We start from the raw sequence: 19,093 nt of genomic DNA, 5'->3' as shown, positions 1-19,093 counted from the left end.
TAGTCTATCACAGTGCCATCCGTTTTGTCACCAAAGCCCCATATACTTCCCACCACTGCGACCTGTATGCTCTCGTTGGCTGGACTTCACTACATACTCGTCGCCAAACCCACTGGCTCCAGGTCATCTATAAGTCTTTGCTAGGTAAAGCCCCACCTTATCTCAGCTCACTGGTCACCATAGCAACACCCACCTGTAGCATGCGCTCCAGCAGGTATATTTCACTGGTCATCCCCAAAGCCAACACTTCCTTTGGCTGCCTTTCCTTCCAGTTCTCTGCTGCCAATGACTGGAACGAATTGCAAAAATCAATGAAGCTGGAGTCTTATATCTCCCTCTCTAACTTTAAGCATCAGCTGTCAGAGCAGCTTACCGATCACTGTACCTGTACACAGCCAATCTGTAAATAGCACACCCAACTACCTCATCCCCATATTGTTACTTATCCTCTTGATCTTTTGCACCCCAATAGTTCTACTTGCACATCATCATCTGCACATCTATCACTCCAGTGTTAAGGCTATATTGTAATTATTTCACCTCTATGGCCTATCTATTGCCTTACCTCCCTACTCTTCTACATTTGCACACACTGTACATAGATTTTTCTATTGTGTTATTGACTGTATGTTTGTTTATGTGTAACTCTGTGTTGTTGTTTTTGTCACACTGCTTGGCTTTATCTTGGCCAGGTCGCAGTTGTAAATGAGAACTTGTTCTCAACTGGCCTACCTGGTTAAATAAAGGTTAAATAAAAATAAAACAAATATATTTCAGTTATCATCTCAGATTGTGACTCGAAATATAAATGACACGGAACTCAATGGTTTAGCACAAATCTGTCATTGATATTATTAATGCATGACTTATCCACATGTAAGCAAGCTTGGTTAGGATGTTGGGATTTTAATCAAACACCCACCAAGTAGCAGATGCAAACATGGCTAGACTGAGACTTACTGTAATGACAAATGCTGATGGTGGGAGTCAGTGTAACATAGTACCATTATCACCAGGCAATCTGACCCGGAAGCAGAAGCTGGCCTTGTTCTTTCCCTTGGAGATTGGGGGCAGCTGGAGGAAGTCCCCACACACTATCAGCTGGATGCCTCTAAACAGCTCTGTGGACCTCCACAGAAAATGGACGACCTCACCAGGGAGTTGCAGGACCTGAATAACAGCTTGCAGTTCTCCCAGGGTCAGCTCGATGAGTTGAAACAGGAGAATGGCAAGTAGCCTAGTGGTTAGAGCGTTGGGCCAGTTGCCGAAACGTTGCTAGATCGAATCCCCGAGCTGACAAGGTAAAAATCTGTTCTGCCCCTAAAACAAGGCAGTTAACCCACTGTTCCTAGGCCGTCATTGTCAATAAGAATTTGTTCCTAACTGACTTGCCTAGTTAAATAAAGAAACATTGAGGGAAGTTCTGTGAGTGAATCTATGATAACAATGGCGGATAAATCACAAGAGACAACCAATGGGGATTAACATAGTTGTGGACAGAATTGCAGAATCGCCACATGAGACCTGGATGGAGTCTGAGGACAAAGTGAGGGAAATGATCTCTGAGAAATTGAAGATAGACCACAGGAGGATTGAGGTGGAGCGCGCCCACAGTACTAGAACGCCCAGGTGACAGGCCCAGGCCGATAGAGGTCAAGTTCCTGAGGTTCAAGAACAAGGTATCTGTTCTGGAAAGAGACAATACTTGAGAGGAACATACATCTTCCACAACTAGGACTATCCTGAAGCTGTGTGCCAGAAGAGGAAAGAACTTATCCCAGACATGAAAGCTGCCAGAGCACGTGAGGACATTGCTTACATCTGCTATGACAGGCTCATTGTCCACCCTCCCTCCCAGAAGCCTGGAAGGGATGAGAGGGGCAGTGGTGGAAAAAGTATCCAGTTGTCATACTTGAATAAAAGTGAGTCTGCCAATAAAATACTACTTGAGTAAAAGTGAAAGTCTGCCAATAAAATACTACTTGAGTAAAAGTCTATAAAAATCTAATTTTATTGGTAATATACACATGCTTACATTTAAGTCATTTAGCAGACACTCTTATCCAGAGCAACTTACAAATTGGATAGCATTGAGATTTTCACATATTTCAGTGTAGTTACATCATATTTCAATACTAGTTACATACAGTATATATATATATTTTTATACCTTTATTTTAACTAGGCAAGTCAGTTAAGAACAAATTCTTCTTTTCAATGACAGCCTAGGAACAGTGGGTTAACTGCCTTGTTCAGTGGCAGAACAACAGATTTGTACCTTGTCAGCTCGGGGATTTGAACTTGCAACCTTCCGGTTACTAGTCCAACACTCTAACCACTAGGCTACCCTGCCGCCCCCTTACAAGATGTTAATGCGAGTGTAGCGAAATGCGTGTGCTTCTAGTTTCAACAGTGCAGTAGTATCTAACAATTCCCAACAACTACCTAATACACACAAATCTAACAAGTAATCTATTATTTCCCCAACAACTACCTAATACACACAAATCTAAAGGGGTGAATGAGAATATGTACATACTGTATAGTATATGGATGAGCGATGGCCGAGCGGCATAGGCAAGGTGCAGTAGGTGGTATAAAATACAGTATATACATGTGATATGAGTACTGTAAGATATGTAAACATTATTAAAGTGGCATTATTTAGAGTGGCATTGTTTAAAGTGACTCGTGATCCATTTATTAAAGTGTCCAGTGAATGGTTCTCAATGTAGGCAGCAGCCTCTCTGAGTTAGTGATTGCTGTTTAGCAGTCTGATGGACTTGAGATAGAAGCTGTTTCTCAATCTCACGGTCCCAGCTTTGATGCACCTGGAAGTGGCTCGGGTGGTTGTTGTCCTTGATGTTCTTTTTGGCCTTCCTGTGACATCGGGTGCTGTAGGTGTCATGGAGGGCAGGTAGTTTGCCCCCGGTGATGCGTTGTGCAGACCGCACCATCCTCTGGAGAGCCTTGCGTTTGAGGGCGGTGCAGTTGCCGTACCAGGCTGTGATACAGCCTGACAGGATGCTCTCTATTGTGCATCTGTAAAAGTTTGTGAGTGTTTTAGGTGCCACACCAAATTTCTACAGCCTCCTGAGGTTGAAGAGGTGCTTTTGCGCCTTCTTCACTACACTGTCTGTGTGGGTGGACCATTTCAGTTTGTCATTGATGTGTATGCTGAGGAACTTTAAGCTTTCGACCTTCTCCACTGTGGTCCGTCGATGTGGATAGGGAGGTGCTCCCTCTGCTGTTTCCTGAAGTCCATGATCATCTCATTTGTTTTGTTGACGTTGAGTGAGCGGTTAGTTTCCTGACGTCTCGTCATTGTTGGTAATCAAGCCTACTACTGTTGTGTCATCTGCAAACTTGATGATTGAGTTGGAGGCGTGCTTCAGACCCAGGGCCCCGAGCTTAATGATGAGCTTGGAGAGTACTACGGTGTTGAAGGCTGAGCTATAGTCAATGAACAGCATTCTTACATAGGTATTCCTCTTGTCCAGATGGGATAGGGTAGTGTGCAGTGTGATGGCGATTGCATCTGTGGATCTATTTGGGCGTTAAGAAAATGGAGGTGGGTCTAGGGTGACGGGTAAGGTGGAGGTGATTTGATCCTTGACTAGTCTCTTAAAGCACTTCGTGATGACAGAAGTGAGTGCTGAGGGGCGATAGTAATTTAGTTCAGTTACCTTTGCTTTCTTGGGTACAGGAACAATGGTGGCCATCTTGAAGCATGTGGGGACAGCAGACTGGGATAGGGAGAGATTGAATATGCCAGTAAACACACCGGTCAGCTGTTCTGAGCATGCTCTGAGGACGCGGCTAGGGATGCCGTGTTGGCCGGCAGCGTTGCGAGGGTTAACACGCTTAAATGTCTTACTCACATCAGCCACGGAGAAGGAGAGCCCACAGTCATTGGTAGCGGGCTGCGTCGTTGGCAGGCGAAGAAGGTGTTTAGCTTGTCCGGCAGCAAGACGTAGGTATCCGCGACGTGACTGGTTTTCCTTTTGTAGTCCGTGATTGTCTGTAGACCCTGCCACATACGTCTCGTGTCTGAGCCGTTGAATTGTGACTCCACTTTGTCTCTGTGTTGACGTTTTGCCGGTTTGAATACCTTGCGGAGGGAATGACTACTCTTGTTTGTATTTTATTGTTTGTATATTCGATGCCCAAGATGGCATAGCAGTTCAGACGTCTTTTTGTCCTCGTATTGTCGTGTCCTGTATATATATATATTTACACCTTTCTTCGCATACCTTTTATATATTTTATTATCCAAGAACTCAACTGCAAAAAGCTTTCCTGCAACCCACCTCACCAATTACAAAAAAAAGTATTATTTACCTCAAATCTGAAAATCCACAATAGAAGCTAGCCAGAAGCTAACCAGAAGCTAGCCAGAAACTAGCCAGAAGCTACCCAGAAGCTAACCAGAAGCTAGCCAGAAGCTAACCTGAAGCTACCCAGAAGTTAGCCGGTTTACTGGCTAACGTTAGTATTTCAGCTAACCTCGTTTTGTGGTCATCAGCTATTCCTTTAGCTCGATAATCTATCGTCACTTTTGTACAACGCGACTCAGACCAGAACATACCGGACCTATTTTTCTCAATATCCCCGAATTTCAACCGCAAGCTCTGGACATTTACACCTTGATTTCGCAGCTAGCTAGCTGCAAACCGTGTGACTATTGGCTTACGTCGATCCCGGAGCAAACTTAAATTATTCCGGAGCTAGCCAGCTAAAGAGTTCCATCAGCCATTCCTGGGCTACAATCACCTATCCGGGCCCGTTTTTTTTACTACAAATGCGGAGCCCCACCGGGCCTTCACGACTGACTACCGACGTTATTTGCCCGAGGGAGCTATTCCAACTGGCACCTCCGTCGCGACGTTACCTGAACGCTCATCTGGGGCCCGCTAATCGTTAGCTGTCTTATCGGCTGCTATCTGAATAAGTATATCGGACAATTGTTCTTGGGTCACTATATATTTTTTGCCAATTGGATTGATCCCCTCTACCACACGGAGCCCCAAAAATCTACCGACGGAAACGCACGAGGTGACTAGAAATAGACCTCCATCCTATGCTATCTTGCTACCGATAGCCAGCTACCCGGCCAGCTGTCTGGATCGCCGTGACCCCAACCAACCTCTACTCACTGGACCCTTATGATCACTCGATTAAGCATGCCTCTCCTTAATGTAAATATGCCTTGTCCACTGCTGTTCTGGTTAGTGTTTATTGGCTTATTTCACTGTAGAGCCTCTAGCCCTGCTCACTATACCATATCCAACCTTTCAGTTCCACCACCCACATATGCGTTGACATCACCTGGTTTCAATGATGTTTCTAGATACAATATCTCTCTCATCATCACTCAATACCTAGGTTTACCACCACTGTATTCACATCCTACCATACCTTTGTCTGTACATTATTCCTTGAAGCTATTTTATCGCCCCCAGAAACTTCCTTTTACTCTCTGTTCTAGACGACCAATTCTCATAGCTTTTAGCCGTACCCTTATCCTACTCCTCCTCTGTTCCTCTGGTGATGTAGAGGTGAATCCAGGCCCTGCAGTACCTAGCTCTACTCCTATTCCCCAGGCGCTCTCTTTTGATGACTTCTGTAATCGTAATAGCCTTGGTTTCATGCATGTTAACATTAGAAGCCTCCTCCCTAAGTTTGTTTTGTTCACTGCTTTAGCACACTCTGCCAACCCGGATGTTTTAGCAGTGTCTGAATCCTGGCTTAGGAAGACCACCAAAAATTCTGACATTTTCATCCCTAACTACAAGATTTTCAGACAAGATAGAACGGCCAAAGGGGGCGGTGTTGCAATCTACTGCAAGGATTGCCTGCAGAGTTCTGTTTTACTATCCAGGTCTGTTCCCAAACAATTTGAACTTCTACTTTTAAAAGTAGAGACTCTCTAAAAACAAGTCTCTCACCGTTGCCGCCTGCTATAGACCACCCTCTGCCCCCAGCTGTGCTCTGGACACCATATGTGAACTGATTGCCCCCCATCTATCTTCAGAGCTCGTGCTGCTAGGCGACCTAAATTGGAACATGCTTAACACCCCAGCCATCCTACAATCTAAGCTTGATGCCCTCAATCTCACACAAATTATCAATGAACCTACCAGGTACCACCCCAATTCCGTAAACACGGGTACCCTCATAGATATCATCCTAACCAACTTGCCCTCCAAATACACCTCTGCTGTTTTCAACCAAGATCTCAGCGATCACTGCCTCATTGCCTGCATCCGTAATGGGTCAGCGGTCAAACGACCTCCACTCATCACTGTCAAACGCTCCCTGAAACACTTCAGCGAGCAGGCCTTTCTAATCGATCTGGCCGTAGGAATCCTGGAAGGATATTGATCTCATCCCATCAGTAGAGGATGCCTGGATATTTTTTTTAAATGCCTTCCTCACCATCTTGAATAAGCATGCCCCATTCAAGAAATTTAGAACCAGGAACAGATATAGCCCTTGGTTCTCTCCTGACCTGACTGCCCTTAACCAACAGAAAAACATCCTATGGCGTTCTGCATTAGCATCGAACAGCCCCCGTGATATGCAACTTTTCAGGGAAGCTAGAAACCAATATACACAGGCAGTTAGAAAAGCCAAGGCTAGCTTTTTCAAGCAGAAATTTGCTTCCTGCAACACAAACTCAAAGAAGTTTTGGGACACTGTAAAGTCCATGGAGAATAAGAACACCTCCTCCCAGCTTCCAACTGCACTGAAGATAGGAAACACTGTCACCACCGACAAATCCACTATAATTGAGAATTTCAATAAGCATTTTTCTACGGCTGGCCATGCTTTCCACCTGGCTACCCCTACCCCGGTCAACAGCACTGCCCTCCCCTCAGCTACTCGCCCAAGCCTTCCCCATTTCTCTTTCTCCCAAATACAGTCAGCTGATGTTCTGAAAGAGCTGCAAAATCTGGACCCTTACAAATCAGCCGGGCTAGATAATCTGGACCCTTTCTTTCTAAAACTATCTGCTGAAATTGTTGCAACCCTTATTACTAGCCTGTTCAACCTCTCTTTCGTATCGTCTGAGATTCCCAAAGATTGGAAAGCAGCTGCGGTCATCCCCCTCTTCAAAGGGGGAGACACTTGACCCAAACAGCTACAGACCTATATCTATCCTACCCTGCCTTTCTAAGGTCTTCGAAAGCCAAGTCAACAAACAGATTACCGACCATTTCGAATCCCACCATACCTTCTCCGCTATGCAATCTGGTTTCAGAGCTGGTCACGGGTGCACCTCAGCCACGCTCAAGGTCATAAACGATATCTTAACCGCCATCGATAGGAAACAATACGGTGCAGCCGTATTCATTGACCTTGGTTTCTCTAATGATTGCCTCGCCTGGTTCACCAACTACTTCTTTGATCGTGTTCAGTGTGTCAAATCGGAGGGTCTTTTGTCCGGGCCTCTGGCAGTCTCTATAGGGGTGCCACAGGGTTCAATTCTTGGACCGACTCTCTTCTCCGTATACATCAATGATGTCGCTCTTGCTGCTGGTGAGTCTCTGATCCACCTCTACGCAGACGACACTATTCTGTATACTTCTGGCCCTTCTTTTGACACTGTGATAACAACCCTCCAGGTGAGCTTCAATGCCATACAACTCTCCTTCCGTGGCCTCCAATTGCTCTTAAATACAAGTAAAACTAAATGCATGCTCTTCAACCGATCGCTGCCTGCACCTGCCCGCCTGTCCAACATCACTACTCTGGACGGCTCTGACTTAGAATATGTGGACAACTACAAATACCTAGGTGTCTGGTTAGACTGTAAACTCTCCTTCCAGACTCACATCAAACATCTCCAATCCAAAGTTAAATCTAGAATTGGCTTCCTATTCCGCAACAAAGCATCCTTCACTCATGCTGCCAAACATACCCTTGTAAAACTGATCATCCTACCAATCCTTGACTTCGGTGATGTCATTTACAAAATAGCCTCCAAAACTCTACTCAATAAATTGGATGCAGTCTATCACAGTGCCATCCGTTTTGTCACCAAAGCCCCATATACTACCCACCACTGCGACCTGTACACTCTCGTTGGCTGGCCCTCGCTTCATACTCGTCGCCAAACCCACTGGTTCCAGGTCATCTACAAGACCCTGCTAGGTAAAGTGCCCCCTTATCTCAGCTCGCTGGTCACCATAGCAGCACCTACCTGTAGCACGCGCTCCAGCAGGTATATCTCTCTGGTCACCCCCAAAACCAATTCTTCCTTTGGCCGCCTCTCCTTCCAGTTCTCTGTTGCCAATGACTGGAACGAACTACAAAAATCTCTGAAACTGGAAACACTTATCTCCCTCACTAGCTTTAAGCACCAGCTGTCAGAGCAGCTCATAGATTACTGCACCTGTACATAGCCCATCTATAATTTAGCCCAAACAACTACCTCTTTACCTACTGTATTTATTTATTTATTTTGCTCATTTGCACCCCATTATTTCTATCTCTACTTTGCACATTCTTCCACTGCAAACCAACCATTCTAGTGTTTTTAATTGCTATATTGTATTTACTTCGCCACCATGGCCTTTTTTAATATTTTTATTTATTTATATATATATTTTGTTTGCCTTCACCTCCCTTATCTCACCTCACTTGCTCATATTGTATATAGACTTATTTTTCACTGTATTATTGACTGTATGTTTGTTTTACTCCATGTGTAACTGTGTGTTGTTGTATGTGTCGAACTGCTTTGCTTTATCTTGGCCAGGTCGCAATTGCAATTTGCCTACCTGGTTAAATAAAGGTTAAATAAAATAAAATAAATAAATAGATATTCCCAGTCACCTTGCCATGGTTAAATGCGGTGGTTCGTGCTTTCAGTTTTGCGCGAATGCTGTCTGTCCACGGTTTCTGGTTAGGGTAGGTTTAAATAGTCACAGTGGGTACAACATCTCCTGTACACTTCCTGATAACTCAGTCACAGTATCAGTATATACGTCGATGTTATTCTCTGAATCTACCCGGAACATATCCCAGTCCGCGTTATCAAAACAATCTTGAAGTGTGGATTCCGATTGGTCAGACCAGCATTGAATAGTCCTTAGCACAGGTACTTCCTGTTTAAGTTTCTGACTATAGGAAGGGAGAAGCAAAATGGAGTCGTGGTCAGATTTGCTGAAAGGAGGGCTGGGAGGGCCTTGTAAGCACCCTGGAAGTTGGAGTAGCAGTGGTCGAGTGTTTTAGCAGCGCGAGTACTACAGTCTATGTGTTGATAGAACTTCAGCAGCCTTTTTCTCAAATTTGCTTTGTTAAAATCCCCAGCTACTATAAATGTGGTCTCAGGATATGTGGTTTCCAGTTTGCGTAAAGTCCAGTAAAGTTCTTTGAGTGCCGTCGTGGTATTGGCTTGAGAGGGGATATACACTGCCGTGACTATAACCAAAGAAAATTACCTTGGGAGATAATAGGGTCGGCATTTGATTGTGAGGTATTCTAGGTTGGGCGAACAAAAGGACTTGAGTTCCTGTATGTTATCACATTTACACCATGAATCGTTAATCATGAAACATACACCCCTGCCCTTCTTCCCTGAGAGGTATTAATTCCTGTCTCCGCGATGAACTGAGAACCAACGTGGTTGGACCGACAGACAGTATATCCCGAGAGAACCATGTTTCTGTGAAACAGAGTCTGTTACAATCTCTGATGTCTCTCTGGAAAGAAGGCCTCGTCCTGAGCTCGTCAACTTTATAATCCAGAGACTGAACATTAGCGAGTAATATAATCCGAATCGGTGGGTGGTGTGCGCACCTCTCTTAAGTCCGACTGGAAGACCACTCCGAGTACCTCTCCTTCATCGGCATTGTTTTGGGTCGGACTCTGGAATCAGTTCAATTGCCCTGGTGGGTGTGAACAAAAGATCCGCTTCGGGAAAGTCGTATTCCTGGTCGTAATGCTGGTAGTGCTGGTGAGTTACTGCCACTCTTTTTAAATTTTTTTTAAATTTATTTCACCTTTATTTAACCAGGTAGACAAATTGAGAACACGTTCTCATTTACAATTGCGACCTGGCCAAGATAAAGCAAAGCAGTTCGACACATACAACAACACATAGTTACACATAGAGTAAAACAAACATAGTCAACAATACAGTGAAAAATAAGTCTATATACAATGTGAGCCAGTGATGTGAGATAAGGGAGGTGAAGGCAAATAAAATATATATATAAATAAAAATATTAAAAAAGGCCATGGTGGCGAAGTAAATACAATATAGCAAGTAAAAAAAACACTGGAATGGTTGGTTTGCAGTGGAAGAAGGTGCAAAGTAGAGATAGAAATAATGGGGTGCAAAGGAGCAAAATAAATAAATACAGTAGGTAAAGAGGTAGTTGTTTGGGCTAAATTATAGATGGGCTATGTACAGGTGCAGTAATCTATGAGCTGCTCTGACAGCTGGTGCTTAAAGCTAGTGAGGGAGATAAGTGGTATAGAGAGATAAAAGAGATAAGATAACTCTGATATCCAATAGTTCTTCTCGGCTGTATCCAAGAACACGAGCTAGAAGCAAGGCAGACCTCTCTGTTGGCGCCATAAGCCGCCTCCAATGTCGTTTTAGAGAATTTGTCAGTACATTCAACCGGACTCACAACCACAGATCACATTTATGGCGTTGTATTGTTTTGGCGAGCGGTTTGCTGATGTCAACGATGTGAACAGAGTGCCCCATGGTGGTGGTGGGTTTATGGTATGGGAACCCCACCGCCACCATGGGGCACTCTGTTCACATCGTTGACATCAGCAAACTGCTCACCCACACAACGCCATAAATGTGATCTGCGGTTATGAGTCCGGTTGAACGTACTGCCAAATTCTCTAAAAGCTACAGACAATGAACACAGTTGCATTTTATCAATTGTAATTTGAATGCATAGAGATATGTGATGAGATCCTGAGGCCCATTTAAAAAAAAAGTTATCTGTGACCAACAGATGCATATCTTTATTCCCAGTCGTGAAATCCATAGATTAGGGCCAAATTAATGTATTTCAATTGACTGATTTCCATATATGAACTGTAACTCAGTAAAATATTTGAAATTGTTGCATGTTGCGTTTATATTTTTGTTCAGTGTGTGTGTGCATATATATATATATATTGTACAATCTGTGTCGCTTCATTGGCCTGGGCTATTGTTTGAATTCAAGACCAGATTGTTCTCAGTTGGTCAGTGTCAGAGTAGGCTCTCATTTCGGTAATTTGTGTGGTATTAAAAAAGATTCAGTTAATGTCTTCTTTCATCATGTAAATGACGTAGAATTGAATGAAATTCAAAAACATTTTAAAAATAAAAATTCTGACTCTTCTAACGAATGTTCCCCATATGTGGAAATCCTTAAAATGCCTCTGCTCATCTGTAGCCCATGCCACATACTGTAACAAATGTTAATATGGCTTTATTGTAAAGGGTCTTTTTCTTTCTTTTCATCGAATTGCATATATATATATATAAAAAAAAAAAAATGATTTATTAATTCGGCCCTGGGGGTTTTAATACTTTATGGACTAGGAACTGCCACTGAGCGTTTTCCTATGAGTCAAGACTGGCTCTTGAAATTGTACTAAATAAATGCCAGCTAAATAGCTGATAGACTGGCTGGCTAGCAGCATTCAACAGACTGGGGGTAGAGAGACACTGGTGCATAACATTTATTAATTTATTAACTGCCCGGCACCGATACAGTACATGCAAAAAATGTTCCAACCGCCAACAACACATGGATAAGGTAACATTTCAGTTTATTGGATTTCTGGGATGAATTGTGTCATGCTTTCAGAAATATATTTGCTCATCAAGTAACACCGATAGCATGACACAAAGCATGACACAAAGGAGCCACCTTTTGCCTTGATGACAGCTTTGCACACTCTTGGCTTTATCTCAAACAGCTTTATGAGGTAGCCACCTGGAATGCATTTCAAATAACAGGTGTGCATTGTTAAAAGTTAATTTCTGGAATTTCTTTCCTTCTTAATGCGTTTGAGCCAATCAGTTGTGTGGTGACAAGGTAGGGGTGGTATACAGAAGATAGCCCTATTTGGTAAAAGACCAAGTCCATATTATGACAAGAACAGCTCAAATAAGCAAAGAGAAATGACAGTCCATCATTACTTTAAGACATGAAGGTCAGTCAATGCAGAAAACTTCAAGAACTTTGAAAGTTTCTTTAAGTGCAGTCGCAAAAACCATCAAGCGTGTCATGGAAATTCTAATCAATAATGAGGAGATACAAGGTCAATCACCAATCAGGATATTACTTTATTCAAAACATATTAATAACATTGATTAATTATTGCAACAATGAAGCTGGTTGACGAATCACTCCTAGATGATTCGTTGAGAGCCCCACAAGCGGCTTTGAGTCACAGCATTTTATAGCAAAGTACATCCTCCTAAATGTTCATGGCAAACAACAGATGTATGGAATGGATCACAAGTTAAGACTTGATATATGAGACTGTTCTTATTGTACAGAGTTAGCTCCCTAAGATCTCGTCCTTGGTACTTCACAGTACAGAAACAGCAACTCATTCTATGGCATAAATCAATTGTAAAGGCCTGAGGGGAGTGAGCCTCTGGGTGATACACTATCCCAGAATAGGTGCAACATCAGAGATAACGTACAATGGTTCGAGACACTAACCCACACATCTTTTCTCAGACCTTATCTCCCCCAAGTCCAAAGGAGGGAGTGACTGGCGCACAGACATTGTGGAGACAAGTAATTTGTTCCCCATTAATCATGCCATCTCTTCACATGGTTTAAAATAGGTAAAGACAAATTCACATACGAAGACAATGTTCCCTCTGGTAATCTTCTTGAGTGTGTGGAGCCGGCACAGGTGGTACCAGACTGGTGACACGCACTTCAGGGTGAGTGTGGGGAGCTGGGGCACAGGTGGTACCGGACTGGGGAGGCGCACTGGAGGCCTGGTGCGTGGAGCCGGCACAGGTGGTACCGGACTGGTGACACGCACTTCAGGGTGAGTGTGGGGAGCTGGCACAAGGGCTCTCTATGGTCAGGGCGTGACAGCGGCTGTTCATTGATTATTGATTGACATAACCATTAGTATCTATCTATTTATCTTGCTACTGGTCACTATGACTCCAGGTTACATGTATATATTACCATTAATATCACACCATGAGTATTTATATCAAATCAAATCAAATTTTATTTGTCACATACACATGGTTAGCAGATGTTAATGCGAGTGTAGCGAAATGCTTGTGCTTCTAGTTCCGACAATGCAGTAATAACCAACGAGTAATCTAACCTAACAATTTCACAACAGCTACCAACAGCTACCACAAGTGTAAAGGGATGAAGAATATGTACATTAAAATATATGAATGAGTGATGGTACAGAATGGCATAGGCAAGATGCAGTAGATGGTATAGAGTACAGTATATTCATATGAGATGAGTAATGTAGGGTATGTAAACATATAAAAGTGTCATTGTTTAAAGTGGCTAGTGATACATGTATTACATAAAGATGGCAAGATGCAGTAGATGGTATAGAGTACAGTATATACATATGATATGAGTAATGTAGGGTATGTAAACATTATATAAAGTGGCATTGTTTAAAGTGGCTAGTGATACATGTATTACATAAAGATGGCAAGATGCAGTAGATGGTATAGAGTACAGTATATACATATGATATGAGTAATGTAGGGAATGTAAACATTATATTAAGTGGCATTGTTTAAACTGGCTAGTGATACCTTTTTTACATCAATCTTTCCATTATTAAAGTGGCTGGAGTTGAGTCAGTATGTTGGCAGCAGCCACTCAATGTTAGTGGTGGCTGTTTAACAGTCTGATGGCCTTGAGATAGAAGCTGTTTTTCAGTCTCTCGGTCCCTGCTTTGATGCACCTGTACTGACCTCGCCTTCTGGATGATAGCGGGGTGAACAGGCAGTGGCTCGGGTGGTTGTTGTCCTTGATGATCTTTATGGCCTTCCTGTGACATCGGGTGGTGTAGGTGTCCTGGAGGGCAGGTAGTTTGCCCCCGGTGATGCGTTGTGCAGACCTCACTACCCTCTGGAGAGCCTTACGGTTGTGGGCAGAGCAGTTGCCGTACCAGGCGGTGATACAGCCCGACAGGATGCTCTCGATTGTGCATCTGTAAAAGTTTGAGTGCTTTTGGTGACAAGACAAATTTCTTCAGCCTCCTGAGGTTGAAGAGGTGCTGCTGCACCTTCTTCACCACGCTGTCTATGTGGGTGGACCAATTCAGTTTGTCCGTGATGTGTATGCCGAGGAACTTAAAACTTTTTACCCTCTCCACTACTATCCCGTCGATGTGGATAAGGGGGTGCTCCCTCTGCTGTTTCCTGAAGTCCACGATCATCTCCTTTGTTTTGTTGACGTTGAATGTGAGGTTGTTTTCCTGATACCACACTCCGAGGGCCCTCACCTCCTCCCTGTAGGCTGTCTCTTCATTGTTGGTAATCAAGCCTACTAGTGTAGTGTCGTCGTGCTTCTCAGAAAGCACCCTTGTGGGGCCCCAGTGTTGAGGATCAGCGGGGTGGAGTTGTTGTTACCTACCCTCACCACCTGGGGGCGGCCCATCAGGAAGTCCAGTACCCAGTAGCACAGGGCGGGGTCGAGACCCAGGGTCTCGAGCTTGATGACGAGTTTGGAGGGTACTATGGTGTTAAATGCTGAGCTGTAGTCGATGAACAGCACTGTCCAGATGGGTTAGGGCAGTGTGGTTGCAATTGTGTCGTCTGTGGACCTATTGGGGCGGTAAGCAAATTGGAGTGGGTCTAGGGTGTCAGGTAGGGTGGAGGTGATATTGTTCTTGACTAGTCTCTCAAAGCACTTCATGATGATGGAAGTGAGTGCTACGGGGCGGTAGTCGTTTAGCTCAGTTACCTTAGCTTTCTTGGGAACAGGAACAATGGTGGCCCTCTTGAAGCATGTGGGAACAGCCGACTAGGATAAGGATTGATTGAATATGTCCGTAAACACACCAGCCAGCTGGTCTGCGCATGCTCTGAGGACGTGGCTGGGCATGCCATCTGGGCCTGCAGCTTTGCGAGGGTTAACACGTTTAAATATTTTACTCACGTCGGCTGCAGTGAAGGAGAGTCCACAGGTTTTGGTAGCGGGCCGTGTCAGTGGCACTGTATTGTCCTCAAAGCGAGCAAAGAAGTTGGTTAGTCTGTCTGGGAGACAGACATCCTAGTCCGCGACGGGGCTGGTTTTCTTTTTGTAATACGTGATTGACTGTAGACACACATACCTATTGTGTCTGAGCCGTTGAATTGCGACTCTACTTTGTCTCTATACTGATGCTTAGCTTGTTTGATTGCCTTGCGGAGGGAATAGCTACACTGTTTGTATTCGGTCATGTTTCCGGTCACCTTGCCCTGGTTAAAAGCAGTGGTTCGCGCTTTCAGTTTCACGCGAATGCTGCCATCAATCCACGGTTTCTGGTTTGGGAATGTTTTAATAGTTGCTGTGGGTACGACATTGCCAATGCACTTGCTAATAAACTCGCTCACCGAATCAGCGTATTCGTCAATGTTGTTGTTTGACGCAGTGCGAACATATCCCAATCCACGTGATCGAAGCAATCTTGAAACGTGGAATCAGATTTGTCGGACCAGCGTTGAACAGACCTGAGCGCGGGAGCTTCCTCTTTTAGTCTCTGTCTATAGGCTGGGAGCAACTCCTTTTCCAAAAGGAGGGCGGGGGAAGGCCTTATATGCGTCGCGGAATTTAGAATAACAATGATCTAGGGTTTTACCAGCCCTGGTAGCACAATCGATATGCTGATAGAATTTAGGGAGTCTTGTTTTCAGATTAGCCTTGTTAAAATGCCCAGCTACAATGAATGCAGCCTCAGGACATGTGGTTTCCAGTTTACATAGAGTCAAATAAAGTTAGTTCAGGGCCGATCGATGTGTCTGCTTGGGGTGAATATATGCGGCTGTGATTATAATCGAGGAGAATTCTCTTGGTAGATAATGCGATCGACATTTGATTGTGAGGAATTCTAAGTCAGGTAAACAGAAGGACTTGACTTCCTGTATGTTGTTATGATCACACCACGTCTCGTTAATCATAAGGCATACCCCCCCCCACCCCTCTTCTTACCAGAAAGATGCTGGTTTCGATCTGCGCGATGCGTGAAGAAACCAGCTGGCTGTACCGACTCCGATAGCGTGTCTCGAGTGAGCCATGTTTCCGTGAAGCAAAGAACGTTACAGTCTCTTATGTCTCTTTGGAATGCTACCCTTGCTCGGATTTCATCAACCTTGTTGTCAAGAGACTGGACATTGGCGAGTAGTATGCTCAGGAGCGGTGTGCGATGTGCCCGTCTCCGGAGCCTGACCAGAATACCGCTTCGTCTTGGTTTGGTTGTTTTGGTTCGCCCGGCTGGGATCCGATCCATTGTCCTGGGTGGTGGGCAAAACAGAGGATCCGCTTCGGGAAAGTCGTATTCCTGGTCGTAATGATGGTGAGTTAACGTTGCTATTATATCCAGTAGTTCCTTCCGACTGTATGTAATAAAACCTAAGATTACCTGGGGTACCAATGTAAGTAATAACACGTAAAAAAACAAAATACTGCATAGTTTCCTAGGAACGCGAAGCGAGGCGGCCATCTCTGTCGGTACCAGAAATTGATTTATATATTGCTACTACCAGTCCCTTTATATGTATAAACCTACCTTCACCACTCCAGTGTGTTTTTTAGGGGGTAGATCAGCTATAATATTGCAGATAGATTGTAGCTTTCATCAATGTAATTGTCTGCATCATTTCCAATCCCCCATATATTTTGGGGGGTGAATATCTAAAACATATATATTTGAATATATATTCTCCTTTATTATTTTCCCCTAACACTACCACCCCTCCCCAATTAGAGTAAACTAATGGACAACAACACTTCTACTTCCAGCATATACATACTATATACAGTGCATTCGGAAAGTATTCACACCCACTGACTTTTTCCACATTTTGTTACGATACAGCCTTATTCTAAAATGGATTATATACAAAAAAATAAACATCAATCTAAACACAATACCCCATAATGACAAAGTGAAAACAGTTTTTTTAGATATTTTTGCCAATGTATTAAAAGTAAAAAACAGAAATACCTTATTTACATAAGTATTCAGACCTTTTACTATGAGACTCGAAATTGAGCTCAGGTGCATCGTGTTTCCATTGATCATCCTTAAGATGTTGCTGCAAATTGATTGGAGTCCACCTGTGATAAATTCAATTGATTGGACATGATTTGGAAAGGCACACACCTGTTTATATAAGGTCCCACATTTGACAGTTTATGTCAGAGCGGAAACCAAGCTATGAGGTCGAAGGAATTGTCTGTAGAGCGCCAAGACAGGGTTGTATTAAGGCACAGCTCTGGGGAAGGGTACCAAAAAATGTCTGCAGCATTGAAGGTCCGCAAGCACACAGTGGCCTCCATCATTCTTTAATGGCAGAAGTTTGGAACCACCAAGACTCTTCCTAGAGATGTCCGTCTGCCCAAACTGAGCAATCGGGAGAAGGGCCTTGGAACCCAAGAACCCGATGGTCACTTTGACAGAACTCTAGACTTCCTATGTGGAGATGGTAGAAACTTCCAGAAGGACAACAATCTCTGAAGCACTCCACCAATCAGGCCTTTATTGTAGAGCGGCCAGACGGAAGCCACTCCTCTGTAAAAGGCACATGACAGCGCTCTTGGGGTTTGCCAAAAGGCACCTATAGACTCTCAGATGAGAAACAAGATTGTCTGGTCTGATGAAACCAAGACTGAACTCTTTGGCCTGAATGCCAAGTGTCACGTGTGGAGGAAACCTGGCACCATCCCTACGGTGAAGCGTGGTGGTGGCGGCATCATGCTGATTTGCAAACATTTCTAAAAAAGCAGTTTTTGCTTTGTCATTATGGGGTACTGTGTTTAGATTGATGAGAAAGAAATGTATTATATCAATTTTAGAATAAGGCTGTAACTTAAAAAATGTGGAAAAAGTCAAGGGGTCTGAATACTTTCCGACTGCACTGTACATTTTACAGACACCATAGTTATCTTTTGTTTGTTTTTAGTCCCATTCTTCAGTTCCACTCAAACCGTCCCATCTATCTCTGAACACCATTCAGTTTTGATTTCTATTTCCAATACATCATTCAACTAACTCTGCATTGTTGGGAAAGAGCGCGAGGTAAGTTTCATTGTACTGTTTACACCTGGTGTATCCTGTACACGTGGTCAATAAGCTTTGAAACTACACACATGATCGTTCATTAATTTGAATGTAAATAAGATGTGATTACATAGCCAATATTGTCTTGTTAACCAAACGCCTGGCTTTACCATTAATAAAGCAGGCTATCTGTCTACCTCTCCTTTCTCTGCCTTTAGTGCACTCCTCCTTTACAGCAGAACTCATCTAAGCCTTTCCCCTGTTCAGGGATGGTGTCCTTTCTCACAAAAATAATAATACAAAAAATAAGCAGTAATGTCAAATGTCATTGGCTTTAGCAGGAGCTTTTGGAGCCGTAACTTCTGGCATTCTGCAGTCCTTTTCTGTATCAATAAGCCATTTCCCAGTGACAGTCAAAAGAAATCTCTGTCTCCTGGTGTGGAGGTGGTGGAGCTGTTAATAATACAAATAATCTGACAGTGACACGCACAGATTATCCCTTTATTTGTTTCATAACGCAGATGTAATCACATGCAAATCGTATTTCCATCCAAAATAATGAGATTAACTGTCTAGTTTTAAAGTTTATTGGCCACGTGTACAGAATACACCAGGTGTAAATCAGTACAATGAAATTCTTACCTCAAGCTCTTTCCCAACAATGCAGTATTAATAATAATAATATAGATAATAACAGAAAATGTAATAAACAAATAAATAATAATACAGGATGGTGCCATATTCAATGTGCAGGAGTACTGGAGTGGTTTGGGTAGGTTTAAACATATAAAGGGACTGGTAGTAGGAATCTATAAATACTTATGGTATTATACTTATGGTAATACAG

This window comes from Salvelinus fontinalis, chromosome 17 (genome assembly GCF_029448725.1).
Source record: "Salvelinus fontinalis isolate EN_2023a chromosome 17, ASM2944872v1, whole genome shotgun sequence".
Taxonomy (NCBI): Eukaryota; Metazoa; Chordata; class Actinopteri; order Salmoniformes; family Salmonidae; genus Salvelinus; species Salvelinus fontinalis.
The sequence above is the reverse complement of the archived record's forward strand: the minus strand, read 5'-3'. Positions refer to the sequence as shown.